General features: G+C 37.5%; 1 pseudogene; it reads left to right on the top strand.

Annotated features, from left to right (window-relative positions):
* The first annotated feature begins 2520 nt into the window (after positions 1 to 2520).
* On the top strand, positions 2521 to 7143 carry LOC106007921 (R3H domain-containing protein 1 pseudogene; annotated as a pseudogene).
* The last annotated feature ends 9265 nt before the right edge of the window (positions 7144 to 16408 follow it).

The raw sequence follows: 16408 nt of genomic DNA, 5'->3' as shown, positions 1-16408 counted from the left end.
GGCATTATAAAATAAAAGTATATTTTAAGATAAAAATTGTTATTAGAGGTAATTAGCTCTACTTTATAATAAAAGGGTCTATCCTCAGGGAGATAAACCAATTATGAGTATATATGCACTTAACAAAAGGGCTCCAATACATGCAGTAAAAAGTGACAATTGTAGAGAAGTATTTCAGCAATATTCTTTGGCGACTCCATATCTCACTTTCAGTAATAGAACAAATAAGAAGAGAACCAACAAGGATATACTCTACAAGGCTTCAGCAATGTAACACACCATGCCGGAGATGTAGCTCAGTGGCACCACACCTGCCTGGTAACCGAAAGGTCTCAAGTTCGATCCCCGGCACCAAAAAAAGAGTACGAACAATGTAATACAACAACTAGACCTAACATATATAGAGCACTCCACCCAATAAAAACAATACGCATTTTTCTCAAGTGCATATATCCTCTGGAATATACTATATTCAAGGCAATAACAAGCTTTGATTTTTAAAGCCAAATTTTAAGGTTGAAATCATACAAAATATGTTCAACTACCATAGTGGAGTGAAATTAAGGATCGAAGATAAGAAGAGGACTTCCAGGAAGATGATGGAGCAGTAAACAATCACAAATCAGCTTCTCCAAGATTTGGAATTCAGACTGGAATGCAACAATGTGGGGAAGAAATGAAGAGAGAGGTGGATCTCTGAGACTCAGGATGTGTCTGAAGGGAGAGAGAATTGGAGCCCACAGGGAAAGTGAAGAAACAGACCTCAGTGCAGAAAAAAGAGGTGGCCAACTGCACTTTCTCCCAACTCCTGGCTTGTGGCATGAGAGAGGAGGCCCAAATCTATGGAGACAGAATGATAGCAGGTGACTCCACAGAGAAACACAACAGTGGACTGGAGTAGTGGATGCTATGAACTACAATAGCTGGTGACTCCAGTCCCATCATTCCTGGAGAGAGTGGTTGGCCAGATGCCATTTTAGGGAGTGGCCAACTGAACCCAGGACTAGGAGCAGCCCTGAGTTGGCTTCCTTTCAGGGCTCCTAGGGACTGGGTGAGGTACAGCTGTGGAACACAACTAGGGTCAGTGAGCCAAGGCCAGGTTGGAAAGAGACACCCAGAGTGTTGTAGGTTGAACAACTCAGACCCCAACACCACAACCAGAGGCCAGTATCAGCCTTAACTTCTGTGGAGTTGAAAGCACCAGAATCAGCACCCCACCCTATTCCTCCTGCAAGCTTGCTGGGATTATTCAGCACCCCACCCTAATCCTACTGCAGGCTTTCTGGTATCATCCAGCATGGATCTGATCTCTGTGTGCCTCCTTTGACTGCCAGTGACAATGGAGACATGCCCAGAATTGGGCACTACAGCCAAACCATAGATTCCAGAACATAAAAACAAGCTTGAAATTGCAGGGAAATCTTTTCTCTCTTTGCTTTTATTTTTTCCTTGATTGTTTGTTGTCTTCATTATTTTTCTTATCACTGAGACAAAATATCCAACACCCATGAGTTCAGAAATGAAGGGTTTATTTAACTCACAGTTTGTAGAGGTCTCAGTTCATAGTTGGCTGGCTCCAAGGCAGGGTGGCATGGCAGAGGGGCATCACAGAGGAGAAATAGTTCATAGCAGGCAGAAGACAACAAAAGAAAGCAAGTGACAAGACAAGCCTTTTTCGGTCCCTTAGATCTTATCCAGACTACCTGCTCTTACAGCGGGTAGCACTCACACCCTTAATCCTAGTGCCCTTAATCCTAGCACTGCACCATGAATCAATCCCAGCATCACACACTATAGATCCATCCACCTCTGAAAAGCACCACCTATGATTTCATGAGACTTTGGGGACACATCTAGACACAAGCTATAACAGTCCACCCCTTGCCTCACAAAGACTCATGCATATCCCTTTGTGAAAAAGGCATTTAGTCCATCTAGAAGAGTTGCCAAAGTCCGAACAGTTTCAGCATTGCTAAAAAGCCCAACTCCAAAGGCTCTTCTGAGACTTAAGGCAAACTCAGCTTCAAGTCCCTGTACAAATGAAAAGAAAGTTTAAAATGTGCAACATTCAATAGCACAAGATAGACATTTCCATTACAAAAGGTACAAATACGGGAACAGAACGGGATGGGAACAAAGCAAGTCTGAAGTTCAGCAGGGCATACATTAAGTCCCGTAGTTCCATGTCCACCATCCCTAGCAATCTATGACAAGATGTGAACTCCAAAGGCCTTGGGTAGCTCCACTCCTATGGCACTTCTGCTGGTTTTATCTCCCATGGCTTCTCTCTCTGGCTGGATATGTTCCTTTCTTGTAGTTTTCCTCAAACAATCCTCTTTCCTGCCCTCTCCAAATTTCCAGAGTCTCCACTGCATCTTTGGGTTCACACTCACAGCTTCACACATTACCATCTCAGGGGCACACTACATGGCCTCTCTGGCCTTCAGAAATCTAGGTGGAAGCTTTCCTGACCCCCACAACTCTTATATTCTGCACACACCTAAAACCAGCACCGCCTGAATGATGCCAAGGTCTGTTGCCAGCTGGAGTAATAACCAGGCTCCCTTATCACTTGGCTATAGGGGTGAGTGCCTATAAACCAAATCTCAAGCATAGGAGAAACTGGTCCCTGAAAAGACTAGCAAGAAGAAGCCAAGTATTTCAGAAAAAGGCAACAGAAAAGATGACCCGAGGACATCACAAGAAGCAGCAGGACTCCACCCTTTGAAGCCTCAAAATTGCAAAAATGAAAGACTTTGCTTTGAGAAGACAGCCCCAGAGCACTGTATTCCAGAATGGAAGCAGTGTAGGGAGTTGAGATTTCCAAACCTTTCCAAACTCTTCCCACAAGCCAGTTCCAAAGGCTCCTGAAACATATGGTCAGGTACAGTCCCAGCAATGATCTCACTTCTCTGGTGCCAAATTCTGTCTTAGTTACTTTTCTCATTGCTGAGACAAAATACCCAACACTCATGAATTAAGGGAGGAAAGGTTTGTTTAGCTCACAATAGTTGGCTGACTCCAAGGCAGGGTGGTATGGCAGAGGAGCATTACAGAGGAGAAATAGTTCATGGCAGGCAGAAGACAGCAAAAGAAAGCAAGTGACAAGACAAGCCTTTTTCTGTCCCTTAGATCTTATCCAGACTACATGCTCTTACAGAGGATAGCACACCCTTAATCCTAGTGCCCTTAATCCTAGAATCAATCTATTGATTAATCACTATGAATCAATCCCAGCATCACACCCTCTAGAGCCAGCCACCTTTGAAAAGCCCTACCTGTGACTGCATGAGGCTCTGGGAGGACATCTAGACAGAAGGCATAACACTTGTTTTTCTTTTATTCTGAGTGTGAATATTAATTTTAGTTTTTAAAGTTTAGCTTAGTTTTGTTTGTGTTTGTGTTTTGTCCTTCTTTCTTTCCCTCCAGTCTTCTTCAAGACTTTCCCAAAGCTTGGATAATCTTCCTTTGTCCTTCAGCCTTGCTTCTAATTTCCTTCTCTTTTTTATCTATTTTTTTCCTCTCATCCCTTTTAAATTTTCTTCCATGAGGGTAAAATTACTCTATCAAGGGGATATTTACTGTATATCATTTTCTGATTTGTTTTAGGTTTTGTTACATAACTATAAATCTTATACCTATGGTTAAAGGAGGCAACTGTTATCACAGTTTATCATTTTCTAGATTGTGCTTGATGCTATTGGGTATTAGTTATTGTACTACTTTAGTCAAGGTGACATAGTTGTTGTGATCAGTTGTTCTACCTTGTGTGGCAGAACTGAGATTGTCTGGCAGTCATAAACAATACCATAGTTCAGGAGCAAAGAACTGGGTAGTAGGCTAAATAGGCAGCAACTTCTCTTCCATAATAAACTGAAGAGACATGATCTTGGTACAGACTAAAAAGACAAAGCCAGCTATACCTAGATGATATCTCTGAAAAGTAGTCATTTCCTAAGGAGGTTTCAATACTAGTAATGAAGCAATTTGCAAGGCAGAAACTAAATTTTAAAATGTAGAAACTGAAAAGATACAAAACCAAGATGTAACCTCAGACATCCAGCTCATCCAAGGCAAATCAAGGGGGCATTTAGGTAGAAGAAATCAAAAGCCACACAGCTGAACTTTCTGAAATGGTAGTAGTGGAGGTAATAAAGTAGATGAATGAGGCTCTAGAAAAATCAAATCAGAAATAATTTCACAGATAACTAAAGAGATAGTGGCCATAATGAAGAACATGCTTAGGGAATCTAGGTAGGTAGAGATTTAAAAAATAGTGGAGCTTAGGAATGTGATGAAAACCATGAGGGCCCTACATAGGAAATAACTGGTTCCATGAAACAAATTCAAGCTGACATCAAGGAGATTAAAAATTCTATTGAAAGTATATGCAGCAAAAACAACCAATGTGAAGACAGAATATCAGACCTAGAAGACAGGTTTGCTGCTAGGAATCATCAAATGAAAGACTTCCTAAAAATAGCATGTGGCCACAAAAACTCAATCCAACAGCTGCTGGATAATGTAAAGATAACACAAGATTGATAGGAATTAATAAAAATAAAAAGATACCACAAGGAAATAATCAGCTTATTCACAGAAGTAGTGCATAGAAAAGAATTTGAATTTAATAATAATAATACAAATGTTATTTTTAAAATTTTTAAATCTAGGCAATTAGGAACACAAAGGATGAAATCACAAGGGACTGCCAGTATCTACTTCAAGAAGCAGTACTCTAATAACATGGAAAATGCAAAAAAAATGGACAAATTTCTAGATACATATGAATTACCAAAGCTAAATCAAGAAGATATAAAAATTCTAAATCATCCAATATCAGTCAATGAAATTGAAGAGGTAATTTAAAAATCACTAACAAAGAAACACCCAGGTCCTGACATATACGCTGTTGAATTCTACAGGAAATATAGAGATAATCTAATGCCACTACTCCTCAAACTCTAATAAAATTGAAAGGGAAGCAATACTCCCTAAGTGATTCCTCAAAGCAAGCATTACCCTGATATCAATACCAGAGAAGGATCCAACCAAAAAAGAGAGCTGGATCTGGAGGTCAACCTCCCTAATGAACATAGGTGCAAAAGTCCTCATTAAGATACTGACAAACACAATGCAGAAAATCATCAAGCAGATTATACACCATGACCAAGTAGGATTCATCCCTGGGATGCAGGGATGTTTCAACATAAGCAAATCAATTAATGTAATACACTATATTAACAGAGCCAAGAACAAAAACCACATGATCATCTCAATAGATGTAAAAAAAGCATTTGACAAAGCCCAATACTAATTCATGATAATGCTACCGAAAATTGGAATAGATGATCTTCATGTCAAGCTGATAAAAGCCACCTATGAAAAACTAGAAGCCAACATCATACTAAATGGTCAAAAACTGACAGCTTTCACTCTAAAATTAGGAACAAGACAAGGATGTCCACTGCCACCACTCTTATTCAATATAATTCTGGAAACATTAGCTAGACCAATTAGACAAGAGAAAGAAATAAAAAGAATAAAGATATGAAAGCAAAATGTTAAATAATCATTATTTGTGTGTGACATGATACTATACATAGTAGACCCCAAAAACTCTACCAAAAGACTTTTAGATTAAATAACCAAATTCAGTAGTGTACCTAGATACAACGTCTACACTTAAAAATCAATTCCTATATACAAATAACAAACTCACCAAGAGAGAAATTAAGGAAAGCACACCTTCCATAATAGCAACCAAAAAATTTGAAATATTTAGGAATCAATCCAACAAAAGAAGTAAAAGACACATCGAAAGCTACAGTACCCTGAAAAGGAGACTGAAGGGGATATCAGAAAATGGAAAAATATCTCAGCACTGGATTTACCTTCCAGGTGCAGCACTCAGGCAGTCTTCTCATGGCACAGCAGTTATCTATCCAGCTGTCAACACTCATAGTTCTCTTTCTTTCAATGGTGGCCTAAATGGGGAAGTCACATCTCCTAGTACTACCTTCCTTTTGCTTCCTTTGAAAGTAGCAGGCATACCACCTGGCAGTATTCTGATCAACACATGAATAGGTCAGGCCTTCATAAACCCAGATTGGAGTTCAGTCATATATAATCCTCCTACGACTCAACAGCCAGTTAGAACCCAAGTGCCTGAACTTCCACAGCCACCTCTGTAACCCTTACCACCTCAACAACCAGTAGCTAATCACATTTTCTCACAACAGGATAACCTTGGTTCTCAGTTCAGCCACATGAGTTTTGCCTGCCAGCCATATGCTGGTTCTGACCCACATGCCACCACATTCTAGTCTACCATTGTTCTTCAGTCTCCACAGCAATCCAGTTATATTGTGACAGCAGCACCCCCATCCAATCCTCCTCCTCCACCTCTGCCACCTCAACCTGGGCACCTCTGCCACCTCCGACCTGGGCAGAGGGTCACTACTGCTGGCTATTCTGCCTCTGGTTATGCTGTCAGCCAGCCTGTGCTCCAGCAGCAGGCATATATTCAGCACCTCTCACCACAGATGCCAGCCTGTTATTGTGCAGGCCACTATGACTCCAGTCAGCCTCAGTATCACTCTATCCCTTCTGTCCATTGCAGTTCACATCTAAACCAACCACTGTCAAACCCTGCACAGTAAACAGGTTATCAAGTTATGGCCAACCAGCACCAAAACCACCAAGGAATAGTTGGAGTTCAGCAGCCTGAGTCTGAGCCTAGTTGGAGGCCAAGCCAACAGCATTGGAAATCAGATTCAAGGAGTGGTCATCCCCTATCCTTCAGTGCTATTATATCAGGTTTCACTTCCTCAAGGTTCTCAAGGAATAGCCCATCAGACTTATCAACAGCCTGTTATGTTTTCTATTCAGTCTAATCAAGGATCTATGCCCACGGCAGGAATGCCAGTTTACTGCAGTGTCATTTCACCTGGCCAACAAAATAATTTAAGGTATGGTCAGCACAGCTGCTTTAAAGGCTGTTAGATTCTGGATCTGGAGGACTCTTATTAAGGAAAAGATTATGCCAGGCAACAAAAATAAAGGTAAAGAAGTGGGAATACATCAAACTAAAAATATTTCTATACACCAAAAAAACCAACAGTACAAACACAGCTTGAAGAATGGGAGAAAATATTTGCAAATCATGTATCTGATGAGTTAATATGTCAAATATAGAAGGAATTCTTATAATTCAATAGCAAATAACCGATTTTTTAAATGAGTGAAAGATTTAAATAGAAACTTCTCCAGAGAAGTTTTATAAATTGCCAACAGGTATATAAAAAATGCTCAAAATCAATAATAATCAGAGATATACAAATCAAAACCATCTCACACTTGTTAGAATGGCTATTATCAAAACAATGAAAGATAAAAAAAACAATGAAAGATAGCAAATGTTGGTGAGGATGTAGAGAAGAAAGAACCCTTGCACACTGCTGGTAGGAATGCAAATTGGCCCAGCAAATATGGGAAACAGTACGGAGGATACCCCCAAATTAAAAGTAGGACTACATTATGACCCATAAATCCCAAATATTTTTGAATTTTATCCCAAAGAATTGAAATCAGGATATCCAAGAAACAGTTGCACTCTCTTGTTCATTACTGACAATAGGCAAGATGTAGAAACAATCTAAGTGTTCATCCACGGATGAATGGAAAAAGAAAAGGTGTGTACATACAATGGAGCATTATTCAGTCCTAAAATTAAGGAAATTCTACAGTGTGCAGCACGACTGAACACTGAGGACATTATGCTAAGTAAAATAAGTCAATCGTAGGAGGATAAACACTGCATGATTCCACTTGTATTAAATATCTAAACTAGTCAAACTCAGAAGGATGGAAAATGGATAATTGCTCATCAGTGGATCTAAAGTTTCAGTTGTACAAGATGGTTATGCTCTATCAACTGTCCAACATTGTGGCTTTAGTTAATAATACTGTATCACACACTTAAATTTTTGTTAAAAGAATAAATTTCATTAAGTGTTCTCACCACAGTTAAAAAAAAAGAATAAACCTGAGATATTTTTAGGTAAATGGATGCACCTTGAGACTATACTTTTAAGTGAAATGAATGGACCACATATGTTTAAATATTGCATTATTTCTCTTGTGTGAGAAACCAAAAGTGTAGATCAAGACCAAAATGGATGATACATATTGGGCAATAGGAATAAAATGTTCAAATAGGAAAGGGAACAAGGGAGGGAGGAAGGAGAAGGGAAGGAAGTGAAAAGGAAAATAAAAGAGAATTGAAGGAAAAAATGGAAGGAAGGCTTTTGTTAATAAGGAGAGGAAGTTGAAAGAAGCAGAGGGCAATTGAAACAAAAGAATCAAGATATATTATGTACAGGTATAAATTCCCTATGATGAATGTGATCATTATGCATATCAAAAGAGCACCAATTAAATTAATGTTTCAAAGTTAGACCTGTCAGAAAATTACAAGCATGTGGAAGTTCAACAACACACTCCTACATGATCAACATGTCAATGAAGAAATCAATAAGAGATATACCCTGAGATGAATAAATACAAAAATGTCCCAAGAATTATGGGAACAGCAACAATACTGCTTAGAGGGAATTTATCATTATAAATGCTTATATAAAAAGTTGTCAAACCAATAACCTAGCTTTCCAGCTTAGAAAATTGGAAAAAGAATAGAAGACTAAAGCAAGCAGAGGAAAGAAAATAATAAATGTTTTTTCAAATAAAAGCTACAAAAATAATAGAGAATATTAGTAAACCAAAAAATGACTGAAAGTCCAAGATCAAAGTGCTGACAGGAATGATTTCTTCTAAGGCATCTCTCTTTAACTTACAAATGGGAGAAATCAAGAGACAAAAAGAAAGGGGGGGACTTGAAGTCACATAAGAACATCACCACTGCTCATATTAGATTAGAGCCTCATCTTTATAACTTCATTCTATTCTAATCATCTCCAAAAACTTTATCTCCAAATAAATCCACTTGGAGATAAGAGGTTCAACATCTTGTGTGAATTTAGGGAAGGATACAATTTAGTCTATAACCAGCAGAATACAAATAAATTAGATAACTTAAATGAAATACACAAATTTCTAGAAAGACAAACTACAAGAACTGACTAAAAATAAATTGAAAATCTGGATATATCTATAACAAAAATATTGAAGTAGTGATTTTTTAACTGCCTACAAAAAAGTTCCAGTCCTAGATGACTTTACTGGTGAATTCTATCAAATATGTAAAGAAAAATTAACACTAATCTGTCACAAACTTCAGCATAAAATAGAAAATAAAATTTTCCAACTGTGATGCCAATATTACATTAATATCAAATCTGACAAAAACATAAGAAAACTACAGAACAATATTCTTTTTGAGCATAGAAACAAAAATCACTCCAAATACTAACAAGTAAAATCCAGTATCATAGAAAAAGTTACATGGATTGTGACTAAATTGGATTTGTCCTAGAAAGCGTGTGGTTTTAAAATGGAAAATCAGCTAATGTAATACACCACACTAATAGAACAGAATGAAAACCACATGATCTTGCCATTACAATCAGAAAAAAACACTTTGTAAAACAGAACACCATTCATAATAAAAAACGTTTAGCAAATTACGAATGTAAGGGAAATTCCACAAGCTGATAATGGACATTTGTGTGAAACCTATAGCTAATCTCATACTTAATTGTGAAATGGAGAATGTTTTCCCCTTATGATCAGGCTATCCAATGAAGACCAGGATTTCTGCTCTCACTACTTCTATGGAGGTCCTAACATGAGCAATTGTTTTAGAAAGGGAAAATAAAAAGAATAAAAGACATTAAGAGTGGAAAGAAAGAAGGAAAACTATCAATATTTTGGGATATCATGTTCTTGTATAGTGAAAATCTTAAATGCATATTAAAAGAGCTGAGTACAAGTGCGTATGATATAATAGGACAGAAAAATCAATTATAGTTTTATACCTTAGTAGAGAAGTTTCCAAAAATGAATTCACAGAGGCTATCCTATTTACAGTAGCATAAATAAACTTATGAACAAGTTTAGAAAAGTAAGTGCAAGAAGAACACACAGAAAAATGTAAAACATTGTTGAATGAAAGTAAGGACACCTACAGAAATGGAAAGGCATTACATATTCATGGTTTGGAAGATAGTTAAGATGACAACATCCCCTAAACTGATCTTCAGATTTTACAAAATCTCTCAACAAATCACAGCTGGCTTTTTTGGAGAAACTACAGAATTCATAGAAATGCAAGAGATGCAGAATAGCCAAAACAATCCTGAAAAGAAAATGAATTTGGGGATTCATACTTCTCCAAGTTCAAGCCTTACTAAAAGCAACTCTCAGAAATGTGGTACTGACACAAAGACAGACATGTAAATCAATGGAATACAAATGAGAATCTATAAATAAGCCTATTTGTGGGGCATCAATTGATTTTTGATAATGATGTCAAACAATTCAGTGGGAGTAAGAATAGTTCTTTCAAAAATAGTGCTGGGAAAAAATGGATATCTATGTGCAAAAGAGTGAAGTTGGACCACTACTTCATACCATATGCAAAAATGAACTCACAATAGATGGAAGACATAAAGACAAGAGCTAAAACTATAAAACATTTAAAAGAAAATGTAAGTGTAAATATTTGTTGTTAGGTAATTGCTTCTTGGATATAATGCCTACAGCACAAACAAACTAAAAATGTAAAGTACACTTCACCAAAATAAACCTCTTTTGTGCCTCAAAGGACACTATTAAGAAAGTCAAATATAACCCATCAAAAGGAGAAAAATATTTGTAAATCATACATCTCATAAATAGCTACCAGGATACATATAAAGAGCTCTTATTTATATCTCAACAAGAAAAGGATAAACAGGTCAATTTAAAAATAGACAAAGTATTTGAATAAGTAATTCTCAAAAGAACATTAAAAAATAACCAATAGTCACATGAAAAGTTTCTCAGCATCAATGTCTATCAACTGATGTATGTATTATTCAGCAAAAAAAAAGGATTGAGGTATACTGATATATGCTATTTAAAATGTCATATATTGTATAATTTCATTTATATGAAATGTGCAAAATAGGCAAGAAGAGATAGAAAGTAAATTACTGACTCTTTTGAGCTAGGGTGGGAAGGGTGAGATGTACTAACAGGTATTATGTTTTTTGGGGGGCATAACATTCTATAATTAGATCACAGTAATGGTTGTACACTTGTGAAAACCACTGAAATTTAAGACAGTGAACTTTATTTTATAGTATATAAATTATATCTTGATGATATGTTAAATGTATAGTGCTTGGAATAAGGATAAACTAATAAAATTGGTTTTCTTTAAAGTTAAAAAAGCTTCTTGATCAAAAGTATAGTCTTGATTTTAGAATCTTTAAAATATTTTCCTCTTATATCTACAATGGAAAAATTTAAAACAAACAGAAATGACAGTTTAGAGGAATATCTCTTTTTTGGGGGGGACCAGGATCGAATTTGCACTTGCGAGGCAGGCGTGGCACTTCTGAGCTAAATCCCTGGCCCCCTTTGCTATTGATATTTTATTAATATTGATATTTTATTCACAACTTCCACCACATCTCAGGCAACTACCTATTATAATGTGGAAGAAATATGAATGGTATCCAGTACTGGACACTACAAATAATTTATTGAAGGGTACTTGTTTGTACCAATCCAGGCCAAAATGACTTGAGATTTGAAATCGTAGCCTGAGTTTATCATGATATAGTTTAAATATGGAGATCCAGTGCCCAAACTGAAAAACTACCATGAGCTGTGGCAAGAGCTGAACCATTTGTATCTCCAGCTTCTTGGAGAATATTGGAAGGTCATCACCTACAGCAATACCAAAACCTTCTTAGGAGAGTTACTCATATTTCCCAATCTTTGGAAATATACAAGATAGGTGTTCCTCCTTCATCTTGTAAAATGATGATGTGAAATTGTTAATGACCCTCATCCAACAGATGAAGTTACAGTTTTTCAAGACCTACATACTTCTATTACTTGATATTAAAACTGTAGTTTTTCCCCCTACAGTCACATTCTGACCTCCAAACACTTCCTCTTGAAACAAAACAGGGAGCAGACTTGGATAGGGGAATGAAGGGATAGCCATAAAAATGGTGATACCCCAAAGATTATCCAGATTCCTTACTCTGACTCCAAACCTCATTTGTTCCAAGAAATTATTATCAGCTGATACACAGTGAAGCCTCTATATTTTTGTACTGCAATTCATAAATGACTTACTACCACACCTTGGCCCCAAAGTTTCTGAGGCTATATGCTCAAAACCATAAAACTATGAACGTTTAAATTTTAATTTTATTTATTTTGTTACTAGGACATATCTCTGATACATAAATACATTCATGGTTGGGAGATGGTACATATACATATACTTTCCTAATCCTTTTTACTTTCCCATCCCTCCCTTCTTTCCCTCCTCCCCTCCTTTCATTCCTAGATCCACTTACCTTCTCCAAAAATTCTCTCTTCTCCTATCACAACATCCTTCATTTGGAAGCATCTCAAACCGTTTCCCCTCCTTAACATCAGTAGTGTCTAAAGTTATTGTCCCAACCATGAGTTTGTAGAAAAAAATACAGAAAATGATCAGTCATTTCGTTTATAGTAGGATTTACTTCCAGTAGTGTTCTCCATCATAAGAATAAAGAAATCATCACTTAATTCATTTTTTTCCTTTAAATTTATTGGTACATTTTAGGTATACAATGCAGTTACATTCATCTTTGGGATCTTGTACCTTTAAATGATGTATCTTGGTTCTTATTTTTTCCCCACTCCCCTGCCCTCCCTTCAGCCCCTCCACCCTTCCCTATTTACAAAGACTTTGTTTCCATTTCTTTCCTTTTCTCATATTTTTCTTTTCCCTTCTTTCCTTTCCCCTACCCCCACTTCCCCTACTCCTTTAGAACATTTCTCCCTATTTCACAATATCAATTATACATTTTGATCCTTATTTACACTTTTAGTTTTTCACACCAGAGAAACTATACAGTATTTACACATGTGTGTCCTATTTATTTTACTTAAGAGTATGGCCTCAGTGTCCAACCACTTAGCTATAAATGTCTCTAATTTTTCATGCTTTATGACTGAGTAGTACTCCATTTTATAAAAACACCCACATCTTCTTTATCCAGTCTCCAGTTGAGGGGCAATTGTATGAAATACTGAATTGAGATTTAGAATCTTTCATAGTTTAACTGTACTTATATAGTACATTGAAAATAAAATTTAAGAGGCAGGTCTGTGGATGCAATCCCGAGGTTGCCAGTTGCACTGAAAACATGTAATCAGCCTGCTGCAGACAGGCAGGTCTGTGGACGCGGTCCCCAGGTCGCTAGTCGCGCTGAAAACACCGAATCAGGCCATGCCCCAGCAGCAATCCACTGGACCCTCCACTGGCTCCTTTGGCCTCTTCTCTGTATAGCCATCTGGTCCCACACTACAAAGACGCAGAGGACACCGGACCACCAGACCACTGTACTAGAGCTAATCAAGTTCTCAGCATTTAAAGAATTACTGCCCAGAGGTAGGGGCTTCTGAGTCGCCGTCCCACTGCTCCTGGTCCAGGGGAAGGGGCTTCCGGGACACCAACCATCCCTCCAATCCCGGCCAAGAGAAGGGGATTTTGGGCCACCATCCCTACCACTGCTTCCGGCCCCTGGCCCACCTCTCTCAGCACCAACCCGCTCCCCCAATCAAAATGAGAAAACAGGTACATAAGTCTCAAAACCAGACTTCCAGATCACCTACAGCAACCCTAAAGGGAAATGAGATGGAACCCTCTGATACTCAACAACCTGGACCCACTGAACTGGCAACAAAAGGGGATCTGGAAAAAATGAAATCAGAACTAATTTCTCAGATAACAGGAGAAATTGTGCTCCTAGTGCAGCACATGATTACTAAATCTAGAGAGGAGCTGAGGAACATGATGGAATCCTAACATAGGAAACAAATGGAATCCATAAAACAGATGCAATTAGATTTCCAGGACATGAAAAACTTCATTGAAAGTCTACACAGCAGAATGAGCCAATGTGAGGACAGAATTTCAGATATAGAATATAAGATTGCAATTAATGACCAGGAAAAGAAAAATTGCTTCAAAATTATAAGGGAACATGAGAAATCAATCCAGCAGCTGCTAGACAATGCAAAGAAGAATAACATAGGACTGATCGGAGTCCATGAGGCAACAGGAGAGAGTGCAGATGAGATAAGTGAAGCATATAGGACTCCAAATAGACTTGATCAAAAAAAATCTACACATAGGCATATAATTGTTAAGATTCCAGAAACTCAACAGAAGAACAAAGTTCTACAAGCAGTTAGAGAAAAGAAACAAGTCACATACAAAGGAAAGCCCATCAGAATCACAGCAGACTTCTCTACACAAACCATAAAGGCAAGAAGAGCTTGGAGTGACATATTCCAAGCCCTAAAAGAAAACAGCCTCCAAACCAGATTGCTGTACCCTGCAAAACTATCTTTCAAAATGGATGGAGAAATAAGATACTTTCATGACAAAGAGCACCTTAGGAATGTCATGAATAAAAAACCAGCACTCCAAAGAATTTTACACAATATCCTAGGAACAGACATTGAGGATCACAACCCCAGGAAGCAAAGCAGAATGAACCCATCTGGCATGAGAAGAAATTAAATGTAGAGGGGGAGAACCCAACAAAAAGAAAAAGTCATGGCAATGATTAGCAGTACGTTTCAGTTATAACCATCAACGTTAATGGTCTCAATTCACCAATCAAAAGAAACAGACTGGCAGAATGGGTCCAGAAGCAAAATCCAACAATATGCTGCATACAAGAAACACACTTAATTCAAAATGAAACACATAGACTGAAAGTTAAAGGGTGGAAAACAATACTCCATGTGATGGGAACCCCCCAAAAAGCAGGAGTAGCTATCCTCTTTGCAGATCAAGTAGATTTCAAGCCAATACTGATTAAGAGAGATGAAGAGGGACACTACATCCTTGTAAAGGGAACAATCCAAGAGGAAGAGATGACAATCATTAATATCTATGCACCAAACACTATTGTGCCCAACTATATAAAACAAATACTAATGGACATGAACAGTCATATATGCATTAATACAATCGTAGTGGGGGACCTCAACACCCCACTGTCACAAATCAATAAAACAACTAGACAAAATATAAGTAATGACATACTAGAACTCAAACTCTTGAACAAATGAATTTAACAGATGTTTACGGTCTTCCACCCCACAAAATCAGAATACACATTCTTCTCAGCTGCACATGGGTCATTCTTCAAAATAAACCACATACTCATTCATAGAACATGTTTAAGTAAGTGCAAAGGAATTGAAGTTATCCCCTGTATATTATCAGACCATAGTGCAATGAAATTGGAGATCCATAGCAAAAGAAACTCAAAAAATTTCATAAACACATGGAAATTGAACAACACACTTCTGAAAAACCAATGGGACACAGAGGAAATTAAAGAAGAAATCAGAGAGTTCCTTCAATTGAATGACAGTGACAATACAACATATCAGAATCTATGGGACACAATGAAAGCAGTCTTACGAGGGAAATGCATAGCAGTGAATATGCATATTAGGAAAACAGAACGAACTCAATTAAACAACCTGATGCTGCACCTCAAGCTTCTAGAAAAAGAAGAGCAGGACAAACCCAAAGCTCATACAAGGAAGGAAATTATAAAGATCAGAGCAGATATCAATGCAATGGAGATTAAGAGAATGATACAAAAAACCAATGAAGCCAAGAGTTGGTTCTTTGAAAGAATCAACAAAATTGACAAACCCTTAGCCAAACTTATCAGAAAAAGGAAAGAAAAGGCCCAAATCCATGCAATTAGGAATGAAAAGGGTGAAATTACAACGGACCCAGCAGAAATCCAGAGGATCATCAATACCTACTTCCAGAATCTATACACCAATAAGATGGAAAACACAGAAGAAATGGACAAATTCCTAGATACATGTGAATTACCAAAGTTGAATGAAGAAGGCCTAAAAATTCTAAACAACCCAATATCAACTAATGAAATTGAAAGCATAATTAAAACTTATCAACTAAGAAAAGCCCAGGCCCTGATGGCTTCACTGCTGAATTCTACAAGACATTTAGAGAGGAACTGCTGCCACTACTGTTTAAACTCTTCAATGAAATTGAAAGGGAAGCAATATTCCCAAATTCATTCCTGGAAGCAAGCATCACCTTGATCCCCAAAGCAGAGAAAGTCCCAACTGAAAAAGAGAACTATAGGCCAATCCCACTAATCAACATAGATGCAAA

This window comes from Heterocephalus glaber, unplaced genomic scaffold, assembly GCF_053883595.1.
Source record: "Heterocephalus glaber isolate CG9 unplaced genomic scaffold, H.glaber_assembly_v1.0 deba00001613, whole genome shotgun sequence".
Classification (NCBI taxonomy): Eukaryota; Metazoa; Chordata; class Mammalia; order Rodentia; family Bathyergidae; genus Heterocephalus; species Heterocephalus glaber.
Note: the sequence above shows the minus strand (reverse complement) of the source record. Positions and strands in the feature narration are given on the sequence as shown.